We start from the raw sequence: 25,747 nt of genomic DNA, 5'->3' as shown, positions 1-25,747 counted from the left end.
ATGCTGCTCTTTTGCTCCTCACCAGCCTGCCCCTCTTCTTCCCACTCCCCTGTTTTATGTTCCTAATACTTAATTGCTTTGAGACAGGCTATGCTTCCCCTGTGCTGTGATGAGAGGTGTGCCCCACCAGCCTCCGCGTTTTGCTCTGATCTTCATAAAAAGCTGCGGTGCGTGTTTTAAAGAAATGAAAAACTGGTGGCATACACTGTTTATTCTCTGCACTCAGGAGGCAGGGGCTGGTGGGGCTCTTGATTTTGAGGCTAGCCTGGTCTACATAGCCAGTTCCAGGACAGCCAGGGCTACATAAAGAGTCCTTTTCTCATACAACTAGGAAGCAAAACAAACAGGAAATTAAAAACCCCCACCCAGAAGTTGCCGCTGGTAATATTTTGGTGCTGAGGCCTCTATTCTTATTTCTGTGAATATGTATGTCTTTAAAAATAAGATACAAAGTTAAAATCATTGTTATATATAAAACCGTTCATATTTATTTTACCCAGTACAATGCATGCACTTCTCCATATGCTTAAACATCCTTTTATAGGCAGCTTGTAGTGATGCTGTCTTCTGTGTGGATGATAACATAAATGCATCGGCCTGGTGTTAGGCGGATACGAGCCTCGCTCACCTGAGGCCGTGCTGGTGTGCATCAGGTGAGAGCTGCGTCAGCCACTAATCTTCATGTGTCTTTAAAGTAGCTCACAATGGTCATTAATGATGGTCAAGAAAACCCATCGTTTGTGGAAGGGAAAGCCTTTGGTCCTGCCAAGACTGAACTCCCACTGAACGTGATTGTTGGGGGGAGGGCTGTAATGGGGGAGGATGGGGAGGGGGACACCCATACTGAAGGGGAGGGGGAGGGATTAGGGGGATGTTGGCCTAGAAACCGGAAAAAAAAAGAATTGTTTCAAAATAAAAATAGATTAAAAATAAATTAAAAGGTCAACGTAAAAAAAAACCAAACCCATTTTTAGTCTCCTTCTCTATTACACAGTATAGCAGCCTCCCTGGAACCCCATATATAAACACCAGGCAAGAAAAGAAGAGTTGGTTTTTTTTTAAGCTAGGGTATTTTAGAATCTCTTTTCTTTCTTTGAAGTGGGCAACCTGTCTATGACAAGTAACTGAAACCTCTCAAGTCTTATTTTCAAGTGGTTTTGCCCTCTTGTTCGCCATACTAGTTAATTAAAACTTTTCACATCCTCCTTTGTTGACTAGATCTTTCTCACAGACCTGCCCTGGTTAGTTAGGCCAGTGGGCCGTACAGGACCAAGGAAGCCTCAGGCCTCATGAGAGTTCCTATTCTAGGCCTTGGCTTAGGCACAGATACCAGTGATCACCATTGACAGGAAGACAAAAGGGAACAGCCAAAATCTGTGGTCTGGGACTTGGCTCAGTGGGAGAAAGACATTAAGCTCTGTAATTAAGTAAATGCCTGTGTGTGTGTGTGTGTGTGTGTGTGTGTGTGTGTGTGTGTGTGTGTATAAAATAAGGGTGGGGGGTAAGGAAAAAGAGGCAGGAGTGGTGGGCTCTGTGTGCACAACCACAGTGTGTGTCAGCCTGTACGTTCCCATGTGAAGTAGGGAGGCTCTGAGGTTCTGTGCAAGAAGAGCCCTTCCAGCTATGAGTGTGGCCGAGGGGCGAGCCTGCTTACATCTGGGGCAAGGGCATCCCAGGCAAAAGGTTCAGGAAGTACAGAGTTCTGGAGACTTCCAAGGATGCGTGCAAGCCAAGCTAGCCCAAATGTGGCCATGTCAGAGTCTGTACTCTCTTTAGGTTAGGTTGCTCTTAGGTTAGGTTGCTCTAAAAAGTTTTCTTCATCTTAGAAAGGTTTCTAGTACCTGGAAAGAGGTTTGTTTTGTTTTGGTTTGGTTTGGGTTTTTTTTTTTTTTTTTTTTTTTTTGGCTTTAAATATTCAATTAGTTTAAAATAAGACATCAGAAAATAGCAAGATAAAAATGGCATAATTAACACAGTAAGGACTAAGCATCGGTAAAATGATACCATTCTGGATTTTGTGGTACACATCAGTATTTGATTCTTCCGCCTTTAATTCCTTTTGCTTCACCATCTTTCTGTGTTGTTAATGCAGTTGTAAAACATAAAGTTGAATTCTGGGCCAGGGGACACAGTGAATGAAACTGCCTAGAACAGCATGTTAAATGAAAAGTGTGGCAAATAAAAATAAAGGCACAAATCTAACTTAACTTAGTTTGTTCCTAACTACATTTCTTTCTTTTTGTTTAATTTTTCTTTGATATTTTGTGTATGTACATTTCAAATGTTATCCCCCTTGCTCCCCTCTCCCATACCCTCACCCCCTGATTCTATGAGGATGTTCCCACTCCTACTCACCCAGTCCCACCTCAACGCCCTGGCATTCCCCTTCACTGGAGAAACGAGCCTTCACAGGACCAAGGGCTTCTTCTCCTATTGATGCTGAACAATGCCATCCTCTATTACATATGTGGCTGGAGTCATGGGTCCCTCCATGTGTACTCTTTGGTTGGTGGTTTGGTCCCTGGAAGCTCTGGTGGGATCTGGTTGGTTGATATTGTTGCAAATGCCTTCAGCTCCTTCAGTCTTTTCTCTAACTTCTCCATTTGACACCCCTTGTTCAATCTAATGGTCAGCTGCAGTCATCCTCATCTGTATCAGTAGGGCTTTGGCAGAGCCTCTCAGGAGACAGCTATATCAGGCTTCTGCCAGCATGCACTTCTTGGCATCCACAATAGTGTCTGGGTTTGGTGACTGCATATGGGATGGATCTCCAGGTGGGGCAGTCTCTGGATGGCCTTTCCTTCAGTCCCTGCTCCACTCTATTTCTATTTCCTCCCGTGAGTATTTTATTCTCCCTTCTAAGAAGGAGTCTTATATATTATAAGCGATAAAAACTTGGCTGTGGTGGCTCTCAGACCAAAGTAATAGACAGCAGATAGATTAGAGTAAGTGCTGCACTCAGATGGATAACAGAACCTTAACGTTAATTACAACAGCTGTCTCTAGGGTTAAGAGGTTAACAGTAACTCAGGAACCATTTCTGCCTTTTCTTTTTAAATAAAATGTGTTTTTCTTCAAAAGTACTGATACTCTTGTTTTAAACGTAAAAATGTGATAGTTTTATGGAAGTTGACACAGGCTGTGGCTTGGGAGGATGTGTGCATGACAGATAAAACATAGGCTGTTTCCCTCCATTTGGCTTAGAGGCCTGCTTTAGGGGTTTGTGAGTGGAGCCTGTAAGTAGGCAATTGACAGATCTTCCAGACCCAAGGCTCTCTTGGTGAGGTCAGTATGAGCTGTTCCTATTCTCCTGTCAGGCCGGGAGTGACTGGTGGCTGATTCCCCAAACACCTGGGCCTCTGGGGAGTTGGGGGCGGGTGACCTGAGGGGGGGGATGTTGTGGGGGATGGCAGGGGTTTCCCCTGTCCTTGGACTGATGTGTTGGGGGTTAGGGGGCAGGTTCAGTCCATAAATGCTGCTTTTGCTTTCTTGGCCAAGAGGAAGAAAAGATGTTTCAAAATTAATTTTGGATAAAATGGTTGCTAATGAAGAGTGTTTGTGGTAGTGTGAGCTTTGAAACCTACTGTTAAGTGTGACCCTCAAACTCATCCTTAGACTCTTGACTGAAGCACTTTGCTGTTGGGGGCCTCTCAGCTGTTCTTACTGAATTCAGTGTCAATAAAAATCTCGTTTAGTCCTAATGTTTTAGTACTAAACATTAAAACTTTAAAACTAGTTTGTGAGGATGCCCCCGTGTGAAGAATGCAAGTCTAGGCTGAGGAAGGCCTCTGCTCTGTATCCTGTTGTTTCAGGAGGATTCCAGTTGAGGACAAGAGGCTAAGATGCTGCTGGGTTGACATCCACGGGAAGTAGCAAATTTTAAATAGTGGGATTCCAAAAAGATAAAAATTGTTTCGTCACCTTCCCCCTCTGCTCCTTGAGGTCTTCCTCTTGTGCAGCCAGCCCTAGTTTCACACTTGTTACTCTCCTGCCTCCACCTCAGAGTGCTTTCTGTACCAGCCTCAATTCCTAGCAGAATAGAGTAGATGTTCAGAGGTTGATCCATGCTCGTCCTGGACTTTGATCACCCTGCTGCTCCTCAGCACTTGTTACAGGTGACAGGCCTACAGGGACGAGCATTCATCACCCAAGATTTAGGACTGCGTTTGGGAACCACGCAGGCTGCGTATCCTGTTGGTCCATAGTTATACGTGGGGCTGGGTTTGAGGCAATTTGGGTGAAAAAATGATGAGGCTCAGGAGAATAAGTTCTCTCAACTGAGTTCTTAACTGTGAGCTGGCTGTTGCCTTTAGTGATCCTGTTTGTTGTTGGTGATGTTGAGTAAATGGCTGTGTGTAAAATGGCGGGACAGAAGCAGCTAGGGAGACTATGAGCAAATTCCTGAGAATGAGCCTCAGCCAGTCTGCTCTACCTTTGAGACATGTGCCACAGCCGGGTCCCTTTCCACAGGCACCCATGACACTGCGGTGGCTATGGTTTTGGGTGTGGCAGACTTGAGAAAGTGTGAAGTACACAGTTGCCTAACTCTCTGTGCTATGGACTCGAATATCACCAACAAGTAGTTGAGCAAAGGTGGTTATCTGTTACACAGCATAGTGACTCTTGATAGTCACTGATAGTGCTGATAGTTTCTGGAAATGGATTTGAAGTCTTTTTACCACAACAAAAGGAGTATGAAGGTTAATGCATATGCTAATAAGTTTGTTGTCATTCTCAGGGTAGGTACAGGCTTCTCAAAGTACCATAATACACAGGATGAATTTATATGATTTCTACACCTCATTTAGAAAAACAAAGAAGAAAGAGACTATGTGAGTTATTTTGACTGGGGCTAAGAAACAGGCTGGGTAGAGATAGTTACTAAAATAAGTATTTTCTTAAAATCATTCCATTCTTCAAAAGTTGTAACTGAATTTGCACTTTTCTATTATTGCTATTGCATGTCTGATTATGGGGGAGAGAAAGAATCATGTATTTTCTCTAAATGTATTTGCACGTTTTGTTTCGGTGTTGGGGGCTGAGCCCAGGGCCTGGAGCACTCTATGCAAGTGCTCTGTCACCTTGCAATTACCCGGTCACCTCCCCTTTTACACCTTAGCTAATGCTTTCTTGTCTTTTACCAGACTGAGAATTTCAATCATAAAGTTCTTGTTCATTCCTCTAGTGACTATTGTCTTACCTGGAGTACAGTAGAAGTTTAAAAATATTAGAACATCTGGGTCTGTCTTAGTCTTTCCTTTCACACCCCTTTCCTCTCCGATTGTTAAAATTGTTTAAATCGTTAGTAGTAGAGGTGGGGAGATGACGCTCAGTGGATGATGACTCTGGGTGTGCATGGAGGCCGCCTGTAATTCCTGCATTTGGAAGGAGGGGCAGAGGCTCTCCAAAGCAAGCACAGGTAAGAGTCTCCATGTCGGTTATAACCCTTCATGTGCACACATGTGCTCACACACGCACACAAAAATTATTAGCACATTAAATAGAATGAAAGACATATTGTTTTTAATTCAAATCCTATGAAGATTTTAATGCAAACGTTCATAGAACATTTTGGTAGGAAGCTCATGGTTCCTCTTCCTTTTTGAAGTAAACTAATGAATTGCTATCTCTCTAGAGATAGTGGATATTTCTGTTGGGCATGGTGGCTCACACTGATAACTTCAGTTTAGGCGGGGCTCAAGGAGGAGTACAGCAAGTCTGAGACCAGCCTGGGCTGTGTAGCAAGCAAGGTATTAGGTCAATAAGACGAGCCGAAAGCCAACAAGAAGCATCCCTTTCGCGCTGGAGAGTTTTCATATGCCCATTGCCATCACATGCCCATTCTCCTCACATGTTCTTTCTATCACGGCCATGCTAATGGAAACGGGCACAGATCTGAGGCACTTGGATACATAGTTATTCTGAGTGTGTCTTCTTTAACTGTACATAACAGAAGGATGCTTCTGAGACTCACGGTTGTTCGTGTGTGTCAGCATGGTCCTTCCTGGTGCTGAGTAGTATTCCATTTAATGAAGTTACCTGTTTGCTGTTGGTGTACACTAAGGTGGGCTTCACTATTGGACTGTCATGAATACCGTGAACATAATTGTACACATCTCATTATAAGCATACGTTTTCCTTTCTTTGGGCTATATACTTAAAAACACTCCCTCAAGGAAATGTGCGACTTGGTAAGGAGTTGGCATACAGCATTTGGTAAGGGGTTCTCCATGGTAGCGTTCTCACAGTAGTGACACATTGTAGCCTTCTGACAGTAATGAGCACTGGTCTAGCTCTCCCTCCACATCGATGCTCCTCTTGCTCCGTTATGCATTGGCTGCTGTTTGTCCAAGCATGTTCATGCATGTATGTGACAGGCTTTTGGTACACAGTAAAATGGTCAGGTATTTCCTTCCAACAAGAGTAGTGAAAATCATCTTCCATTTTCACCTGCACATTTCTTACTTCAGGCTTCTCGGTTTTATAGGTGCTTTGTTACAGCACTTTACCGAGTGTTTATCTGCTGACTGCAAGTTCTCAGTTTTCATGGATTTAAAAGGGCAGTTTTTCTCTTTAGTTTCAAGTGGTATCCTTTGGTTTTTTTATATACTTCTAACTGACTGTCCCCTTACACCTTTCATTTTCTAAAGCTATTTTGACATTTTTGTTGCTACTTTGGGGCTTCATTTCTAGGTGAGGTTTTCTTGTGATTAATTGAGTTTCCTGCTTTAGGTCATTGCCATTTGGGCTTAACTTTAAAAATTTATTATTTTTCAGCCTTATCATCTGTATCTTCCCTTAAAAATGTTTTATCATTAACAAAAGTCATATATTTTTTTTTCAAATGACAAAACATGGGAGAAATGACCAGGTAGTTTCAACTGAGCCAACCGGAGAGCATGTGGCCTGCTCTTACTGTGCAAATCTGGGGCCAGTTTCCTTCTTCCACTGACCATATCCCATCACCCACACTACAGGCACCAAAGCCTCAAATGCTATGCAAGATCTAACTGCTGGTTTTAACTACCCACATCCTGGCGAAGCAGAGCCAGTGTAGACAACAGAGTTTTCTGTTGAATCCATGTCTGCTTGTCTGTTTGAGACTTGGGCATTCAACAAGGCACCTTTCTGAAAATGTGTCCTTGCAGCCAGGAAGCAGACATTGCACCGAGAATGACATGGATATGAAGAGATGTATGGCATGTGTTTTCACCTTCCCTGGGATGCTTAAGACCCATTTCCTGGAGAAAGTGATTGATACCTAGAGAGGAGTTAGGTAAGAAAATGGGAGAGGAAAAGCTAGGGAAGGTCTTGAAGGTACAGGACCTGTGGAAGACAAATGAGAACTCATTTGTTTGACTCTGTTCATGATGATTTCCTTTCCTTAGTTACTCTGAAATATTGGGATGATTTTTGTCCACAGCCATGCAGGTAAAATACATAAGATAAGGCAACAGTTGTGCGTCTTGGGTTACAAACAGCATGTTTTACAGATAAGGGCTTTGCACCAACTAACCCTGAACAAGTGCACACTTATTACCCTGCTCCCCACCCCTTATCACCCTTCTCCTCCCCTCCACCCCGCCCCACAGCCCTGCTGAACTCCCTGGAACCCAGCTTATGGGAATGTGAGCCCTCAGGCTGAATTGAGTGACTGCAATGTGAATGGGCCAGGCTTGCCAGGGCAGCCTGTAGCATCCCTTCTGTCTGTTCTGTCCATTAGCCACAGGTTTCCTTAGAGAGGTTGGGAGTCAGCAAACCACAGCCTGTGGGCTGAATTGAGCCAATATCTACCTATTTTTGCTAATTTCACTTTAGTGCAGCACAACTGTGTCCGTTGATTTTTGGATATATTAAAAATGCTTGCCATCTGATCCTCACAGATGATGCTGTTCTGCCCTTGGCCTTAGCAGCGACCATACCATCAACCTTGGATCATTCCTGTTCTGCTCCTGTTCGAGCTCTTCTGTTCGAGTTTGTCCTCCTCTTATCCGCAAACGAGCGTCTTTTTGTCACCCTGTCCTCTAACCCTCTCTTTCTTCTCTCCTTTCCTCATAGTTCCTGAAGGTGACACCAGTCAGTATTGGGGCAGACTCTCTTACTGAGGTCACATCACAGCCCATTTCTGTCAGCTTTTTGTCTTTTTCTTTTTTTGACCCTTTTTAAAACTCCCTTTTCACTTAAATTGTGGTTACCATTCACACTTGAAAGGTTTTTGTTTCTTGGTTCAAAGAAGCCAAGAAGAGAAAAGCACAAACTTTGGTTCCAGTGAAAGAACTACTTAAAGTTGAGCCTCATCGCCGAGGAGGGTGCTCTCACTCTATGCCCCTCAGAACACCACACTCCACTGAAAATGGGGATCCCCAGTGCCCGGGCTGTGGGGAGGACGGAGGCAGCTGGGTGTTAATATGTGTGTCCTGTGATGTTTTCTCTACAGCCAAGAGCACTGGCTGATGGGTTCCTTCACTTATGTGTCTGTGAAAAAGTAAACTTTCCTTCTGAATTTACAGTGGAAAAATGATGATTTGTGTTTGTTATTATTCTGAAAAAATGCTTCAAGAACAGAAAGACACTCTTGCTGAATTTGGTGTAAATAAGAAAGCATAAAGTTCAAATTTCATGAATTAAAATACTACCGAATGAACACTTTTTAGAATGTATTTAAAAAAAAAAAAAACTAGGAATACTACATTTTGAGGGCAACAGTAGAGACGAGCAGTACATCTAGAAATTATCGGCGTTTTTGTTTCCTGATGACCGAGCTGGGGTAGGTCTTGGTTGCTACTCTTTCCATGGTAGACGTGTCACCTAGACGTGTCACCCAGAGCATTGCGATGCAAGCATTGCCTGACTTAAGATAGCACGCTCTGGCCTGCCTTACACAAATCGTGAATCTACTGCTCGGGGATGTCCCATGAATTCGTAGAAGGAGGTAGAATAGGAGAGGGAGCCCACTCCCAGCTTCCTTCCCTAGGAAGGAGAACGTGTGTTTGGCTCATAGAGGTGGAGGAAGCCAGGGCTCCCTCATCTTGCATTACCACCTGCTGGGGAGTCTGAGCGGGGGGTGGGGGGATTGTTAAGTTTTCCTACTAGCTGTGTGTGTGTGTGTGTGTGTGTGTGTGTGTGTGTGTGTGTGTGAACTTAAACATATAAACTTAAACCGCTACAGGTAATATAGAGAGACTGATTTTAGGTCAGTTCTTTGCTATACATCGAGTTTTACCACTTCTTAAAGATGAAAGCATTATTTGCACACTAACTGAAATGAGTGTGCCTGTTTATCTTCACATAAAGAATTAACTCTTGGCTGAATATCGGATACTATAAGACGAAAACATCTTCAATACTTTTCACAGTTGATTGATATTTTGATTTTATAGTCATCAGTGCTGAGGATGCTACTTTGCATAACAGGGTAGTACAAGATGGCAGTCGTAGGTTTCAGGCAGTTACAGGAACTGGAAATTCCACTCTAATCACAAAGCAAAATAGGTGGCTTGTTTTAGAATTGTTTACAGGTAACAACGCAGGCAGCAATTTTCCAAATGAAATGCTCTAACAGTACATTCCAAAGATGTGCTAACTTTGATTTATATGCTGAGAGATGATATCAGTTGGCAACATATTAGAAGCCTTTGTTGTCCATCATTCTATGATTGTTTCTGTTAGATCGGAAAACCGTAGTTAAGCACTGCAATGGGCCATGGTCTTCTCAGTGCTGAGCTGAGACGTTTTGGGTGGCGCTTGCTGGCATGGTGTAGAGTGGAGTGCACACTGTGAACTGCTCATGGCCCATGCTCAGAGACCAGGCTGCCAGGAAGTCCCCATGCAACAGGAGCAAGTACAGCTGCAGGCACAGCCTTCAGGGCTTCTTCACACACTCGAGGCTGCTTCACACACTCAAGGCTGCTTCACACACTCAGGGCTTCCTCACACACTCAAGGCTTCTTCACACACTCAAGGCTTCTTCACACACTCAGGGCTTCCTCACTTCCTCACACACTCAGGGCTTCCTCACACACTCAGGGCTTCTTCACACACTCAGGGCTTCTTCACACACTCAGGGCTTCCTCACACACTCAGGGCTTCTTCAGGGCTTCACACACTCAGGGCTTCCTCACACACTCAGGGCTTCTTCACACACTCAGGGCTTCTTCACACACTCAAGGCTTCTCACACACTCAGGGCTTCTTCACACACTCAGGGCTTCTTCACACACTCAGGGCTTCTTCACACACTCAGGGCTTCCTCACACACTCAGGGCTTCTTCACACACTCAGGGCTTCTTCACACACTCAGGGCTTCCACACACACTCAGGGCTTCCTCACACACCCAGGGCTTCCTCACACACTTCCTCACACACTCAGGGCTTCCCACACTCAGGGCTTCTTCACACACTCAGGGCTTCTTCACACACTCAGGGCTTCTTCACACACTCAGGGCTTCTTCACACACTCAGGGCTTCTTCACACACTCAGGGCTTCCTCCACACACTCAAGGCTTCCTCACACTCAGGGCTTCTTCACACACTTAGGGCTTCCTCCACACACTCAGGCTTCTTTACACACTCAGGCTTCTTCACACACTCAGGGCTTCTTCACACACTCAGGGCTTCCTCACACACTCAGGGCTTCTTCACACACTCAGGGCTTCTTCACACACTCAGGGCTTCTTCACACACTCAGGGCTTCCTCACACACTCAGGGCTTCTTCACACACTCAGGGCTTCTTCACACACTCAGGGCTTCTTCACACACTCAGGGCTTCTTCACACACTCAGGGCTTCTTCACACACTCAGGGCTTCTTCACACACTCAGGGCTTCCTCACACACTCAGGGCTTCTTCACACACTCAGGGCTTCTTCACACACTCAGGGCTTCCTCACACACTCAGGGCTTCTTCACACACTCAGGGCTTCTTCACACACTCAGGGCTTCTTCACACACTCAGGGCTTCTTCACACACTCAGGGCTTCTTCACACACTCAGGGATTCCTCACACACTCAGGGCTTCCTCACACACTCAGGGCTTCGTCACACACTCAGGGCTTCCTCACACACTCAGGGCTTCTTCACACACTCAGGGCTTCTTCACACACTCAGGGCTTCGTCACACACTCAGGGCTTCCTCACACACTCAGGGCTTCCTCACACACTCAGGGCTTCGTCACACACTCAGGGCTTCTTCACACACTCAGGGCTTCCTCACACACTCAGGGCTTCCTCACACACTCAGGGCTTCTTTCTTCACACACTCAGGGCTTCCTTCACACCTCAGGGCTTCCTCACACACTCAGGGCTTCTTTACCCACTCATGGCTTCCTCACACACTCAGGGCTTCCTCACACACTCAGGGCTTCTTCACACACTCAGGGCTTCTTCACACACTCAGGGCTTCCTCACACACTCAGGGCTTCTTCACACACTCAGGGCTTCTTCACACACTCAGGGCTTCTTCACACACTCAAGGCTTCTTCACACACTCAGGGCTTCTTCACACACTCAGGGCTTCCTCACACACTCGAGGCTGCTTCACACACTCAGGGCTTCTTCACACACTCAGGGCTTCCTCACACACTCAGGGCTTCTTTACACACTCAGGGCTTCTTCACACACTCAGGGCTTCCTCACACACTCAGGGCTTCCTCACACACTCAGGGCTTCTTCACACACTCAGGGCTTCCTCACACACTCAGGGCTTCCTCACACACTCAGGGCTTCCTCACACACTCAGGGCTTCCTCACACACTCAGGGCTTCTTCACACACTCAGGGCTTCCTCACACACTCAGGGCTTCCTCACACACTCAGGGCTTCCTCACACACTCAGGGCTTCTTCACACACTCAGGGCTTCCTCACACACTCAGGGCTTCTTCACACACTCAGGGCTTCCTCACACACTCAGGGCTTCTTCACACACTCAGGGCTTCTTTACACACTCAGGGCTTCTTCACACACTCAGGGCTTCCCACACACCAAGGCTCACACACTCAGGGCTTCTTCAGGGCACACTCAGGGCTCAGGGCTTCTTCACACACTCAGGGCTTCATCACACACTCAGGGCTTCTTCACACACTCAGGGCTTCTTCACACACTCAGGGCTTCTTCACACACTCAGGGCTTCTTCCTTCCCTCACACACTCAGGGCTTCTTCACACCTCAGGGCTTCCTCACACACACTCAGGGCTTCCCCACACACTCAGGGCTTCTTCACACACTCAGGGCTTCTTCACACACTCAGGGCTTCTTCACACACTCAGGGCTTCGTCACACACTCAGGGCTTCTTCACACACTCAGGGCTTCCTCACACACTCAGGGCTTCTTCACACACTCAGGGCTTCTTCACACACTCAGGGCTTCTTCACACACTCAGGGCTTCTTCACACACTCAGGGCTTCCTCACACACTCAGGGCTTCCTCACACACTCAGGGCTTCCTCACACACTCAGGGCTTCCTCACACACTCAGGGCTTCCTCACACACTCAGGGCTTCTTCACACACTCAGGGCTTCTTCACACACTCAGGGCTTCCTCACACACTCAGGGCTTCCTCACACACTCAGGGCTTCTTCACACACTCAGGGCTTCTTCACACACTCAGGGCTTCACACTCAGGGCTTCCCTCACACACACTCAGGGCTTCTTCACACACTCAGGGCTTCTTCACACACTCAGGGCTTCCTCACACACTCAGGGCTTCTTCACACACTCAGGGCTTCTTCACACACTCAGGGCTTCCTCACACACTCAGGGCTTCCTCACACACTCAGGGCTTCCTCACACACTCAGGGCTTCCTCACACACTCAGGGCTTCCTCACACACTCAGGGCTTCCTCACACACTCAGGGCTTCTTCACACACTCACACACACTCAGGGCTTCCACACACTCACACACTCAGGGCTTCTTCACACACTCAGGGCTTCTTCACACACTTGATTTTGAATGAACGAGAAATCCAAGCGGTGGTAAAGTCGTGTCTGCAGAAGGCAGCTGCTGACTGCATGGGGAAGAGAAACCCTTGTGGACTTTTGGTTTATTTCTTCATGGTGCTGGGGGAAAGGAGAAAGTTGAAAGGCTTCACTGATTGCCCTGTGGGGAAAGTCTCCTAGTGGGGGTTATAGATTGGTATGACCCCCATGTGTTTGGATTGCTTCTACAACTACCTTACCGGTAATATCATTACACAGAAAAGCAAGTATCAAGGAGTGAAGACAGCCTCAGTCTGCATTCCTATAAGCCTTCCGACATACATACTGGAAATATCTCTGCTGTATCGGTTGGTTGTCGGCTATCAACAGTGTGAGCAAGCACCCTTTTCTGATAGCCTACCAGGCTCCCCCACCCCATCCCCCACCCCCCATCCCCCACCATGTTGCTCTGGGTCTAGACGGCCTCCAGATGCTCACTGACTGGATCAGACTTACGCCTCAGCATACATTAAGCATCTAAACAGCCTTTGCCTGCGTGTTTCCTGTGGCAGCCCTCTTGATTTTTTTTTTTTTTCCTCCCTTAACATAGGGAAAGAAAGAGAATCAGGTCATTCAAAAGGAAAGCAGCCTATTTTAGGCACACTGAGTGTTTTATGTGGTGGTATTTCTTTCTCCCCTTTACCACAGAGCTTGGGTTTTTAGAGAACTGGAGGAGCTTCCTGGCGTCCTGAGACGTTAACTCCTCTTTTTCTCACTCCTAGTATTTACTATCACCTCTGTCGTGTTTTCATGTCTAAGCTAGCATTCGGGAGAACTCAGTGTGTAGAGGCCTGGGAAACAGGAAGTCAGAACTCTGTGGCAGAGTAACCTTGGACAGATCAGTGAGTCTTAGGGTGCGTGCATTATATCTGCCAACTGCAAGGCTGGGCCTTTGTGTGCAGCAGAGGTTTTCTACCTTTCGAGAGTATGTGACTGTGGGATGACCTTTTTGCTTTCTGCTTGTAGCCGGTTGGCCTGTGAGGTGAGAGGGGTTTTTGCTCAGTGACTTATTCTTGGCTTGAGTGCATGCTGCTTATGACGGAAGATTTCCTGAACTGATTTGTGGGGGGGTTGTAAATGAGATTATGAAGATTTAAGGATGATGGCTCTATCTATATCCTATCCACATTTATATCCTCTATATCTGTGTCTCTGTGTGTCTCTCTTTGTGTTTGTTTTCAGAGTTCATGTTAGGGAAATTGACATGAAACTATAGGTGTCTTCATTTTAATTGAGTTCTTAAAGCCAGTAAGAGAAAGTCTCAGCTTGTTTCAACTCTCCAGACATCTGCTTTAAACAGTGTTTAGGCACAATGCATTCTGTACGACGTGCCCCTGGTTACTCTCCTATGGGCAGGTTTGTAGAAAAGCTCGTATAATGGGAAGAATTTTCTTGGACCTCAGTGGCCCAAGCTTTGGCATGCCGAATAGCCTTTGAAGGCCAGCCAAGAGTCTGATCACCAGTTAGGTGATTTTGTTGGTAAATGGGACTAATTATATCCTTCAACTGGCCAGCCTAGGAAGAGAGGCCCCTCTCTCCCAGACTCAGGCTTCTTGGGCTTTCCTCTTTCTCCCTCCTTCTCTGCCAGAGGCCAGGGGAAGGGCATCATGGACCTGTCTCTCCTCCCTTCTGCCCTGATCATCTAGAGCCATGTGGCCATTGGTCCAGCCCAGTTTTTGCAGATCAACCTACCCACAAGTGATCTCTTGGCTGCTGTGGAGCCTGGCGTTTGGGCCTGAATTAGCTAAGTGTTAATCAGGCTGAAGTCAGGGTGTTACTGTGGCTGCTGTCTTATCTGAGGTACAGCTCGGGAAAGGATTCAGGTTTTGGGGGCTCGTGGGCCAAGCACCTTGGTTTGTTTCTTGTCAGTAGCAGTTGCCCTCATGGGCTCTCACTGGGTGGCTCACATTATGGTAGCCTGACTGCTCATCATAACCAGCATGGGAGAGGATCCTGTGGCAGAATGGATATTGCAGTCTTTTGTATTCTGTAATTTCCAATATCCTAACAGTTATAGGTAGGCTCTAGGAGTTACTCATGCTCAAGAGAATGAAGAAGAGGCAGAGATCACGGGGCTGCTTTGGAGTTCGTCTCACCTGAGCCTGACCAGGATTTTGTTCCTTTTTGTCCTCAGTGTGTGTTCTCCTGCTTAACCAGAAGCCCCATTCCTGATGAACTCCCTCCCTCCCTACCCGCTTTCTCATTCTTCAAGTTCCTTGAGTGATGTTTTCCTCCTTCTCTTTCTTGCTTTAAAAACAGTAGCTGCAGTGAAAGAGAACCGAAGCTCAGCAAGGAGCTGCGTGCTGCAGGGCCGTCCCCGCTCTGAGGGGGCCGCTCCGAGGCTGTGACATGATCACAGTATGTTTTGTCTTAGACCTGAATGGGCCCTGTGCTCTTTGTGCCAAGAGCGGGCTCTAACACTAGATGACATTTACTGTGCCATCCTTTCAGGAGTTCTTGTGGATCTATGCTAACGAGTCTGTAGCATTAGTACATTTGGTCCTTGAGCTCTTTGGCACTCAACTCTGAATGTTCCTTCCTCTCCTCTTGTCTTCAGTGAGCTGAGGCTGCGCTCTCTTGCTCTTCCAGGGTCTTTCTTGGGTGTGTGTCTTGTCTTCAGCTATTTCTCTTAGCATTGGAATAGCAGTGCAGTGTTGTGGGTGAGAACATGGAGTGAAACTGCCTGGCTTTGAGCCCCAGGCTTGACCATGAACTGAGTCGTCTTGAACAAATCATTCAGTTTTCCTTCTAAATGGATGCTGGTAATATTTTTGAACTACCTCCTGCCCCCAGCATCTTCTGACTGCTGTTGCTGCTGCTTCTGAGGCAGATATCAGGAAGACAGTTTCCCCTTTATTGCTATGAGCAACTGTATACCCCAAGCCATTTCTGAGTCACCCAGTGAAATGGTCTGCATCATTTTCTGAGCTCTCGCAGATCTAATCTCTGTTGTTATGTGGACCTTTTTCTATTATTTGCCCTCTCTGTAACACTGAGGATAATAGAACACTAGGGAGCACTTGCTTTGCATAGGCTTTAGTGAGGCATTGATTATGTCTTTGTATCTATAGTATGGCATCTAGCTATTAGTACTGATATCACCCCATTCTATTGATGAAGAGATTAAGGTATGCAGAAATTGTACGTTGAACTTAAGATCTGTCAGGAGTCATGGGGAATTGCAATTCTTGTGTGCACAAAGCACATGCTTTCAGTGACTCTGAACACTGTTCCCCAAAGAGAAGCCCCAGCTTCTCAAAGCAAGCCAGCTTTCCTGAGAGGAAGAAAATGGGAATCTAAAACAATCTTAACCTGTTTCCCCACCTATCTAGCTTTAGGTTAGAGTGTACATTCCACATGGAATATATTGGGCTAGAATTGTAATTCAGTTGTATGATGCTTGTCAAGCAACTGCCCTAGGTCCAATGTTTAGCATCATATATGTGTGCAGGCACATGTGCACAAAACACACACACACACACACACACACACACACACACACACACACACACACACACACACACACAGTGTATTTGTTTTAGCCAGGCTTTTTGCATATCTGTTGTGGAGTTTTAGCATTGTCTTTGAAGCATAGTTAGGGTGTTGTGGATTTGTGCTAGTCTTTCCAGGGCTCACACATTTGGATGGTCCTTGTTAAGTCTTGTCTTCCCTTCCCTTCCCTTCCCTTCCCTTCCCTTCCCTCCCCTTCCCTTCCCTCCCCTCCCCTCTCCCCTCCTCTTCTCTTCCTCTCCCCTTCTCTTCTCTTCCTCTTGGCTTCCCTTCCTCTTTCCTTCACTTCCCTTCCCCTTCCTTTCCCTTCCCTCTTCTCTTCCTCTTCTCTTCTCTTCTCTTCTCTTCTCTTCTTCTCTTCTCTACAGCTGTCTCTTATTCCACCCAGCATGTGAGCTCTGTGGGAGCTAGAATTTTAACTATGCAGTTTTCCTTTCCATACTCAGCAGTATGCTTGCCAAGTTCAGGGCACTCAGAAATATTTGCTGAATGAATCAAGTTTTCTCTTGATGGACCCACATTCTATCTTCGAGTCTAGCATGAGTTGGTTATCTACACTTCTGTCTTAGTTAAGGTTCTGTTGCTGTGAAGAGACCATGACCATGGCAATTCTAATAAATGAAAGCATTTAACTGGGGCTGGCTTGCAGTTCAGAACTTGAATCCATTATCATCATAGCCGGAAACATGGTGGTATGGAGGCCGTCTCCACTAGGTCTGGCTTGAGCATTTGACAACTCAAAGCCCACCCTCCAGTGACACACTTCTTCCAACAAGGCCATGCCTCCTAATAGTGCTGTCCCTGTGAGCCTATGGGGTCATTCTCATTCAAACCACCACAGTCCTTAAAAGCTTGTACTTTTAATCCCCATGCTTTGGCAGAATGAATGGGTGGTTCATTAGTTGTTGATGTCACTTTTAATCATTTGGAACAGCTGGCCCATTACCATTCTTGATTACAATTTTAATTCCTTTAACTAATTTATTAAAAAAAATGTCTTGTATGGATGAAACAAAGAAGTGCACGCAGGCTGACAGGAACCGGATATAGATCTCTCCTGAGAAACACAGCCAGAATATGGCAAATACATAGGCGAATGCCAGCAGCAAACCACTGAACTGAGAACGGGACCCCCGTTGAAGGAATCAGAGAAAGGACTGAAAGAGCTTGAAGGGGCTTGAGACCCCTTATGAACAACAATGCCAACCAACCAGAGCTTCCAGGGACTAAGCCACTACCCAAAGACTATACATGGGCTGATCCTGGGCTCCAACCTCATAGGTAGCAATGAATAGCCTAGTAAGGGCACCAGTGTAAGGGGAAGCCCTTGGTCCTGCCAAGGCTGGACCCCCAGTGAACGTGATTGTTGTGGGGGAGGGCTGTAATGGGGGGAGTAGGATGGGGAGGGGAACACCCATATAGAAGAGGAGGGGGAGGGGTTGGGGGGAGGTTGGCCTGGAAACCGGATAAGGGAATAGCATTTGAAATGTAAATAAGAAATACCCAAATTAATAAAGATGGGGAAAAAAATCTCTTATAATAGTAAATAAGGTGTTTGGCCTCTTACATCAAGGGGGACTAAACTCAAAGGAGACAGATGTCCTCCTGCACATTGTCTATGGCCGGTCTGAAGATAGAAGCAGTGTGCATCATGGGAAGGAGTGTCAAGGGGTGATTTAGAGGCATCCAGGATGCCTTCTGTAGATAATGAGATCGGATACTTTTGTTTCAAAGCTGGCATGACCTCACCCACACTGTCCTCACCGAAGCTATAGTGTGGTGCTGAGGGAAGCCTTGAAGATGAGCTGCCCATAATTTTCAGCATGGTCCCCACATTCTGCAGATGCATGTGGAATACACAACAGTTCACTGCTTCTGTTAGGAATGAGTCATTTTCTCCAGTCCATAGAAGGAACTCAGTACTGATCCAACACCAACAGACGCACAGCTTCTGTTGGCCGAGGTCAGGAAAGGCTGCCAGAGAAGAAGGCACTCTCCATTCAACACTCCATCACAATAAAAGTGTGTCTCGTAGGAAAGACGATGACAGGGAAGCGTCACTCATGTCACCTCAACAGTATGGCTGTCTAGACAAGACCTGAACAGGGGGAACAGGAATAGACACGCTAATGTGAAAGTGGCACTCAGGGAACCCTACTGCCAGAAAGAGCTGCAAAGGAACAATGACTGCCTGGAGAGGGACAGTTCACCTTCCTAGGAATGGCCCTAATTGGTTTAACACCAAGTGGTCAGCCCCTAAATCGTATGCATGCAAACTACAGTAAACTGACTGAACTGATGAGTAAAGAAAGGAGGCCATGAGTTTGAGAGGAAGTGGGAGTGTATGTAAGGGCTTAGACGGGCTGAAGGAAGACGGAAATATTATAAATATGTCTTAATTTTTAAAAGTTGCAAATATAATATAAAATTTAAAAATTAATGTTAGGAAAGTTTGTGTTACTAGACCTCTTTCCAAAGGGTTCGCATAAGGAGTCTATGAATTCAGTGTGTTGCACACTAGTATTGTCTTTTATAACAAGGAATTTAATCGTCTCTGTCATAACCATGCTAGTAACATGCTAGCTGGGGTTTTCCTGTACAATGGTCTGTATACTCATCGCTATCGTCCATGACTGCTCTGAACTGTGGGCATTGTTGTCCTTGTCTTACTAACCCGGAAACTGAGCCTCAGATGGAATAAACTATTTGCCAAAAATTACACTGTTGGGAAATATCTAGGTGCGCTTTACTCATACTCCTTTGAAGCTTATGTCAAATCGTACAGTCGTCTCCATTCTTTTAGAAGCTTCCTTGCACGGTGGCCAGCCATATAAAGCCACAGCTAGCCAATGAGCACGTGCTCCACCATCTGTCTTCCCCTGAACGGAGGTCCTCCCCCAGATCTGTTGCTGTGGGCCTGTTCCTTCTGACTGAGAAGCACCTGGATTCATGTGGTGTTTCTTCCTCCTCCTCCCGAGTCCTCCCTGCACCTCCTCTTGCCTTGGGTAGCTTGAAGCTTCTGTCTTTGCTTCAGTGACTGTGGCAGCGCCGTATGGATGGAGCCATGCTAGCTTTCTTGTCCTTCTCTCTGCTCTGAGCTAGGAAAGTTAGCTCAGGGACCTGCCTGCCAACGTCGTCTACCCAGAGCTACATGCTTGTCACATAAAGTGATGGATGTTGCATTCTACCAGGGACAAGTGTCTCCATGCTGGGCCGATGTGAAAAGAAGAAACCAGAAGTCCTGTTTCTCGTGTCTGACCCTGCCAGTTACATGACTGATGTGAAATACTGAGGGGCTCCTCTTAAAAAACAAAACAAAGCAAGCACTTTGCCGTGTATATTCCATTCTTGGGTGATCGTGTACAGATCTCCAGGATTTGATGAACTCAACCTCTGGGCAATAAAGGATTTGCGATTGTTAAGTGTTCAATGTCCCTGTTGCCAGGGCAACACCTTTGTTGGATCAAAGGATGCTGACCATGCCCTTTAGCTTACTTAACTATGACTACCACCCAGACAGACAGTAAGGGATGTTTAATGCTCGTTTAGAAATGAAGAAATGAAGGCTGGGGGAGAGGAATTCCTGTGGCTCGTCAGTGGTAGAATTTTGGACCATTGGGGTTTTGTTGTTTTTATTGTTACTTGTGTGGTACATTTGATAGAGGTTATTAGAAAATACCGTACAACTAATGAGAATCTTCCTCCTGGTAACAGGTGATGGAGATGAACGGGAACACACGGAGAAGCTAGTATCCTGCAGGAAGCCAAGATGAGGAGAGTCTTTTTAAAATAATCCGTAAGTAAATGTTTGCTAGCTCTTTGGAATTCTTTTAATGACTGCGTGAATCATGCTTAAGAAGTCTCAATAAAAGGATGGAACAATCAAATGACTTAAGTGTGTAAAAACTGAAAATGTTTTTAAAAATAGGTATTAGGGTAAAGTGTTGGCTCAGTGCTCCGAGAGCACTGGCTGCTCTTCCGGAGGACTCAGGTTCAATTCCCAGCACCCACAGGGCGCCGTATCGCTGGCTGTAACTCCAGCTCCTGGGGACCTAAGAATCTCTCTGGCCTCTGTAGTCACTGCATGCACATAGTACACACAGAGTGCACACACAGCAGCTGTACATGTACATAAAATTAAAAGAAAGATTAAGACATAAATATCTATAAACCTCAGAGCAGGATGGGGACAGCTGAGAGAGTTTGTTAATGTGTGAAGCTTTCTTTGTAGAATATATCGTTTTTAGTCTAGTGCATTCGTTCTGGAGGACAGAAGAAAAGTGTCAAGTGATAGAAGGATTCCTTGTCCGGGGTCAGCAGTTAAACCAGGAATGGCCCCTGGAAAACACAGATGACCTTGTTTTCAGGGGCCACTTCCTTAGGTAGCTTTTGTAGGTCCATCAGAAGTATGAGTAAAATTTGATCCATTGCCTGAGACTTTTTCCTGTCCATTGTGTGATGCTATCCCTGGAGAGGCGTGACACAAGCTTCTATAACCTTGATAGGAAACCAATGACAGACCCTACAGACCAAAGTAAGAACACCACCAAAGTCACACTTGGTGAACCAAAGCATTTATTGGGGTTCCTTCATGGCTGAGGGGTTATATACAGGAGCAGGGATGAGTCAGAAGCAGCTACATCACTGAAAGCCCACCCCCACCCCCCCCACTGCACAGTGTGCTCCATGATTCTCAAAAGACGGGACCCCAAAGCTCTGCATAACTTTCAGACAACTTGACCATAGCCTGAGTCTCCTCAACGGCCCTTGCTGACTGGATAACCTTGGGGGAAGGATGGGCCTAGGGCATCTGCTCATTTCCAGAGCTCCTAGATGTTGGTATCAAGAATTGCCTTTAGCATCGAATGACAACAGTGACCAAAGTTGTTGCTGCTAAAGGCAATTCCTGATACCAACGCTAGGAACTTCTGGGTTGGTTATTTCCTGAGTTTTTATGAGCTTCCCTCTAGAACTTGGAGTCTTAAGGGGCCTCCTTTGCAAGTTTCCTGTTGTCGGCGTGCCTTGGAAGAATTGTCACACCATGCTGTAGCTCTGAACAATGGTTAGCTATGTGTCAGTTACATTCGGCTGGTTTCCAGTTTGCTGTGATAATGGCAGTGCAGTGCGTGTGGAGTGGAGACCTCAGATAATTCAGTCAGGCATTTCCAGACCCACATGCTCGTGGGCTACCTCAGCTCATTCGTCTGTGGGGTGGACCTGATGAGCCCCATTATGACGCGAGAGACTGTCCACAACACTCCACAGTGCGACAGGCCCACAACAATGCAAGTGCTTTCTGTCCGCATACTTAGTATTGTCATTTACAGTCTATTTAAGATGGGCCAGCTCAAATGTGGCAGCTCACTGGAAGAGTGCTGATAAATCTTTAAGTGGCAGAGTTCAGTAAGTGTCAGCACTGTGGCTGTACCAGGATGGCTTCCTGTCTCTGCAGGCTTCTTGGGGTATAAACCTTTCTACTGAGGTTGATTTTAGCCTATCCCATAGAAGTCACCCAAAATGGGTTTAAAAGTGATGTGCACTCTATATGCTTTTCTGTGAATCAGACATAGTCCCAACCAGCATCAGGAGCTAAGCGAATGGTAAAATAATCAGGAAGTAATTAATTCAAGTATTATCTTTATTTTTGGTCATTTTTAAAACGTCAAGTTTAGGTAATCTTTAAAGAATTTATTTTACTTTTGCTCATCTATATGATGTCTGTGTCTGTGTCTGTGTCTGTGTCTGTGTCTGTGTCTGTGTCTGTGTCTGTGTCTGTGTCTGTGTCTGTGTCTGTGTCTGTGTCTATGTCTGTGTCTGTGTCCATGGAGGCCGGAGGCAGGCATTGGGTTCCCTGAAGCTGGGATTACAGGCAGGTGTGAGCTTCCCGAAGGGAATGCTGGGAACCAGGCCCAGGTTCTCTGCAGAGCGGTGAGCGTTCTTATCCTCTGTGTCATCTGTCCAGCCCAAGCTCCTTTAGTTTAATTATTACTGTGGCTCACCTGCCAGTGGTCCTGAAATGCTAACAGTCCGCTTGTTGTGCTGGTACAAGCTGGCTCCAACAGGCCCGCACCGTGGGCTCCTGCTGGGAAGGCACATCAGAGTCCGGATTTGCAGTTCCCACCTTGGCTGAGATAGTAGCACTTTGCTTTGGCTGGTGCAGCAAGGTTTGGTAAAATCCACATGCTCGTGACCCCATGGCTTCTGGAATGGAAGGTCAAGGCCAAGACTAATTTTGAATTCAAGCCTCTGTTATCATGGGCCCCACTGGCATTCTCCAACGGTGAGCTCTGTTTTGGCTGACCCCTCCCTTGTGTCTTCTGGCTGCTCTGTGACGATTCTTGTTGACAGATCCCAGCAACTCCCTAGCTTTCTACTTCCGTATCCCTCCCCCTTCTGTGACAGCTGCAGGCTCAGGCGGGCTGAGCGCCTCTGTGTACTGCATGAGGTCTTGCTTTTGATTCAGAAATTCGGTTTTAATGGATCATAAATTGCTTTTAGAGAGACACCACCTAAATGGCCTCACGTTCACCTTGGCTCGATTTTGAAATCTCGTAGGGAGTTAGATAGAAAAAGGAGGAGAGCCAGGATGGGAATGTCAGTGTTTCTTCCGGAAGCACTTTGTTTCTCGGTTTCTCTCACTTGCCTATCAGAAGGAATAACTGGAGCCTAGAATTGCTAAGGAACCGTGGAGGTTGTGGTGGTTGTTTTTATTCTAAGTCTCTACCACCTAACTTTCCAAACTCTTGTTATTAAGCTGTAAAAAAAAAAAAAAAAAAAAAAAAAAAAAAAAAAAAAAAAAAAAAAAAAAAGCCTCAGGTAACCTGAATCAAACTTCTGTAATCTTAAAACATTCACTTCTCCTATTTCCTCTTAAAAGGCATTTACATCCACAGTGAGCCTGGGGATCACTGAATTATTCCAAACTTCATTCTTGTCTATTTCACATGGAAGCTTGTGGTTAATTCCAGAGAGAGACCCCTGGAATATAAATTACTACCCTGGGGCCTCCTCAGGATTGGGGGGGTCTTTGTAGCAGAAAGAAATCACGGGAGTTAACAATTAATTGTTTCACTGATAAAATAATTGTTTTGTTTCACCATCTGTCAGGAATGCCCTTCTGTGGCTTCCGAGTAGCCCAAGTATCAGTATAAAGTGGTCAGATCTGCCAGGTGTGTGTGGTCCTCAGTCTGATGGGAATCATCGGGTTCCGACGACGTGGGCTTTGAGGGGAAATTCCAGTACAAATAAAACATACTAATTCTACTTCAAGGGTCAGCAATGAAGCCTTACCAAAGAAAACAAACATTTCAATTGGAAGTTGCAGGTCTTAATGTGCAAACCATAGAGGAGAGAGCTAATTACCCAGGTGTCAGTAAGAGTGGGTAGGTCAGGGTGGGTGTCAGTGGCAGAAAACATTTGAATCGGGCATTTGCTGCTAATTAATGTCTCTAAACTATGAGACTTAGCATTGTTGATGGAAAAGAACTGCAGAAGTGTGGAAATGGTTAATTGAAGGCTCATCCGCTCATCAAATCTTAGTCGAGGCGTGCCTGGGACCTTGGGTAAATCTTGGGATCACAGGCCACTGATGTGAGGATGCAGTGAGGCACAATCAGGAGGTTTACATGATCAGCACTCAGTCTCACGGAAAAGGAGGGACTTCTAATCGAGAGAGTGTCCTCTCCCCGCCCCCCATCCCTCCTATCCCCTCAGCAATTGTTAACTGTCTTTGGATTATCACCAGCTCAAAGGAGGCATTTAGATGAGATATGAAGGATTGATCAAGAAGAGTCTGCCTTCCTTCCTTCCTTTTTTCTTCCTTTCTAGCTTTCTTTCTTTTTTTGAAAGCATAAGTATAACACTGCCAGTGTCAAGGTATTCCAACGTGTACGGGCGGGGAGGGGCAACCTCTGGAACCTCAGACCGTGGAGCAGAATGTTATCCACCCTTGAAGTAGACAGTGTCCTGCACTCTAGGACAACTCCAGATCAGTATGTTGTGAATGGTCTTGGGATGGCTGCACTTTTCTGTGCCCTGGCCTCAGATAGCTGATGCCATTGCTTTCCAATAACCCCTTAATGGCCTCTTCCTCAGCATGCGTCAGGATCTCATTCCGTGTGCACTAGATGGGAACTGTGTAGCATCTCACTTAGACAATTAGTACTGACTGGCTCCCTTACTTGTATACCTGCCCTGTCTTTGACGCGTAAGCCTTTTAATTTCACAGAGGACATGTTCATTTATATCCGCTGTCATATAAATTGTTCAACGTACAGTTGCAAACACAATTAAGCCCCTCATTAGCGGATTGTTTCCTTTGATTTCTGTTTTTTCCCTGTGGTTATTTCTCACTTTTCCATGGTGGGCAATGTGTTAGAGTTCATTATCAGTCTTTAAGATGCCTCTTTCCTTTGTCGTTTTATGGCATGAGAGAACCAGTTGCCCTTGGTTTAATAATACCTTAATTTGGGTAATTGAGTTGACCTCTCCAGGCACATCTCATGCCCTGACACCATGTCAGGGGTATTTGGTGTACTTTAATATTCCCAGTAGCCAGTACTGGCTGGGTGCATGAATGCGGGAGTCATAGTGACCTGTGTTTCGGGTACCATTAGGTTCTGTTTCTTTGGGGCTGAATTCAATGATTGTCTTAGTTAGGGTTTCTATCGCTGCAGTGAAATGCCATAGCCAAAGCCAGCTGGGGAGGAAAGGGTTTATTTAAAAGCCTTACACTTCCATCAGTGGAGGAAGTCAGGACAGGAACTCACTTACTGGCTTCCTACTTCCAGTGGCTTGCTCAGCCTGCTTTCTTATAGAACCCAGGTCCACCAGCCCAGGAATGGATGGCACCACCCACAGTGGGCTGAACCCTCCCCCATCGATCACTAATTAAGAAAATGACCGACAACAGGATCTCATGGAAGCATTTTCTCAACAGAGGATGCCTTCATTCGGCTAATTCTAGCCTATGTAAAGTTGGTATAGAAGTAGCCCGCACTCTGCTGTTACGTTCCATTCTGACCGCCTCTGCTTTCAGAAGGCAAGGACTATGTATTTGTTTGCTGACGTCGGCTATTTTGAAGGTTTGATTTTTATTCCTAATTGTACGTGAATGTGTGTGTGCCTGAGTGGGTTTGTGCGTGTGAGTGCATGCTTGTGGAAGCCGGAAAGGGCACTGGATCCCATGGAGCATGGAGTTTTTAGAAGCAGTTGTAAGCCACCCAGTGGGGGTGTTAGGAGCAGAACTCAGTCAGGTCTTCCGCAA

At 46.0% G+C, this 25,747-nt stretch overlaps 1 protein-coding gene across 3 annotated transcripts in view; it reads left to right on the top strand.

Moving 5' to 3' along the window:
- Sgms1 (sphingomyelin synthase 1) overlaps nt 1-25,747 on the top strand; it is a 265,773-nt gene that overhangs the window by 151,236 nt on the left and 88,790 nt on the right. For all 3 annotated transcript variants that reach the window (XM_032891806.1, XM_032891803.1, XM_032891804.1), the window contains one exon: nt 20,197-20,278. The gene's annotated coding sequence lies outside the window, so the exon portion shown is untranslated. The remainder of the gene's footprint in view (nt 1-20,196; nt 20,279-25,747) is intronic.

The sequence above is a fragment of the Rattus rattus genome, chromosome 2 (assembly GCF_011064425.1).
Source record: "Rattus rattus isolate New Zealand chromosome 2, Rrattus_CSIRO_v1, whole genome shotgun sequence".
NCBI lineage: Eukaryota > Metazoa > Chordata > Mammalia > Rodentia > Muridae > Rattus > Rattus rattus.
This window is presented reverse-complemented; position numbering and strand designations above follow the sequence as displayed.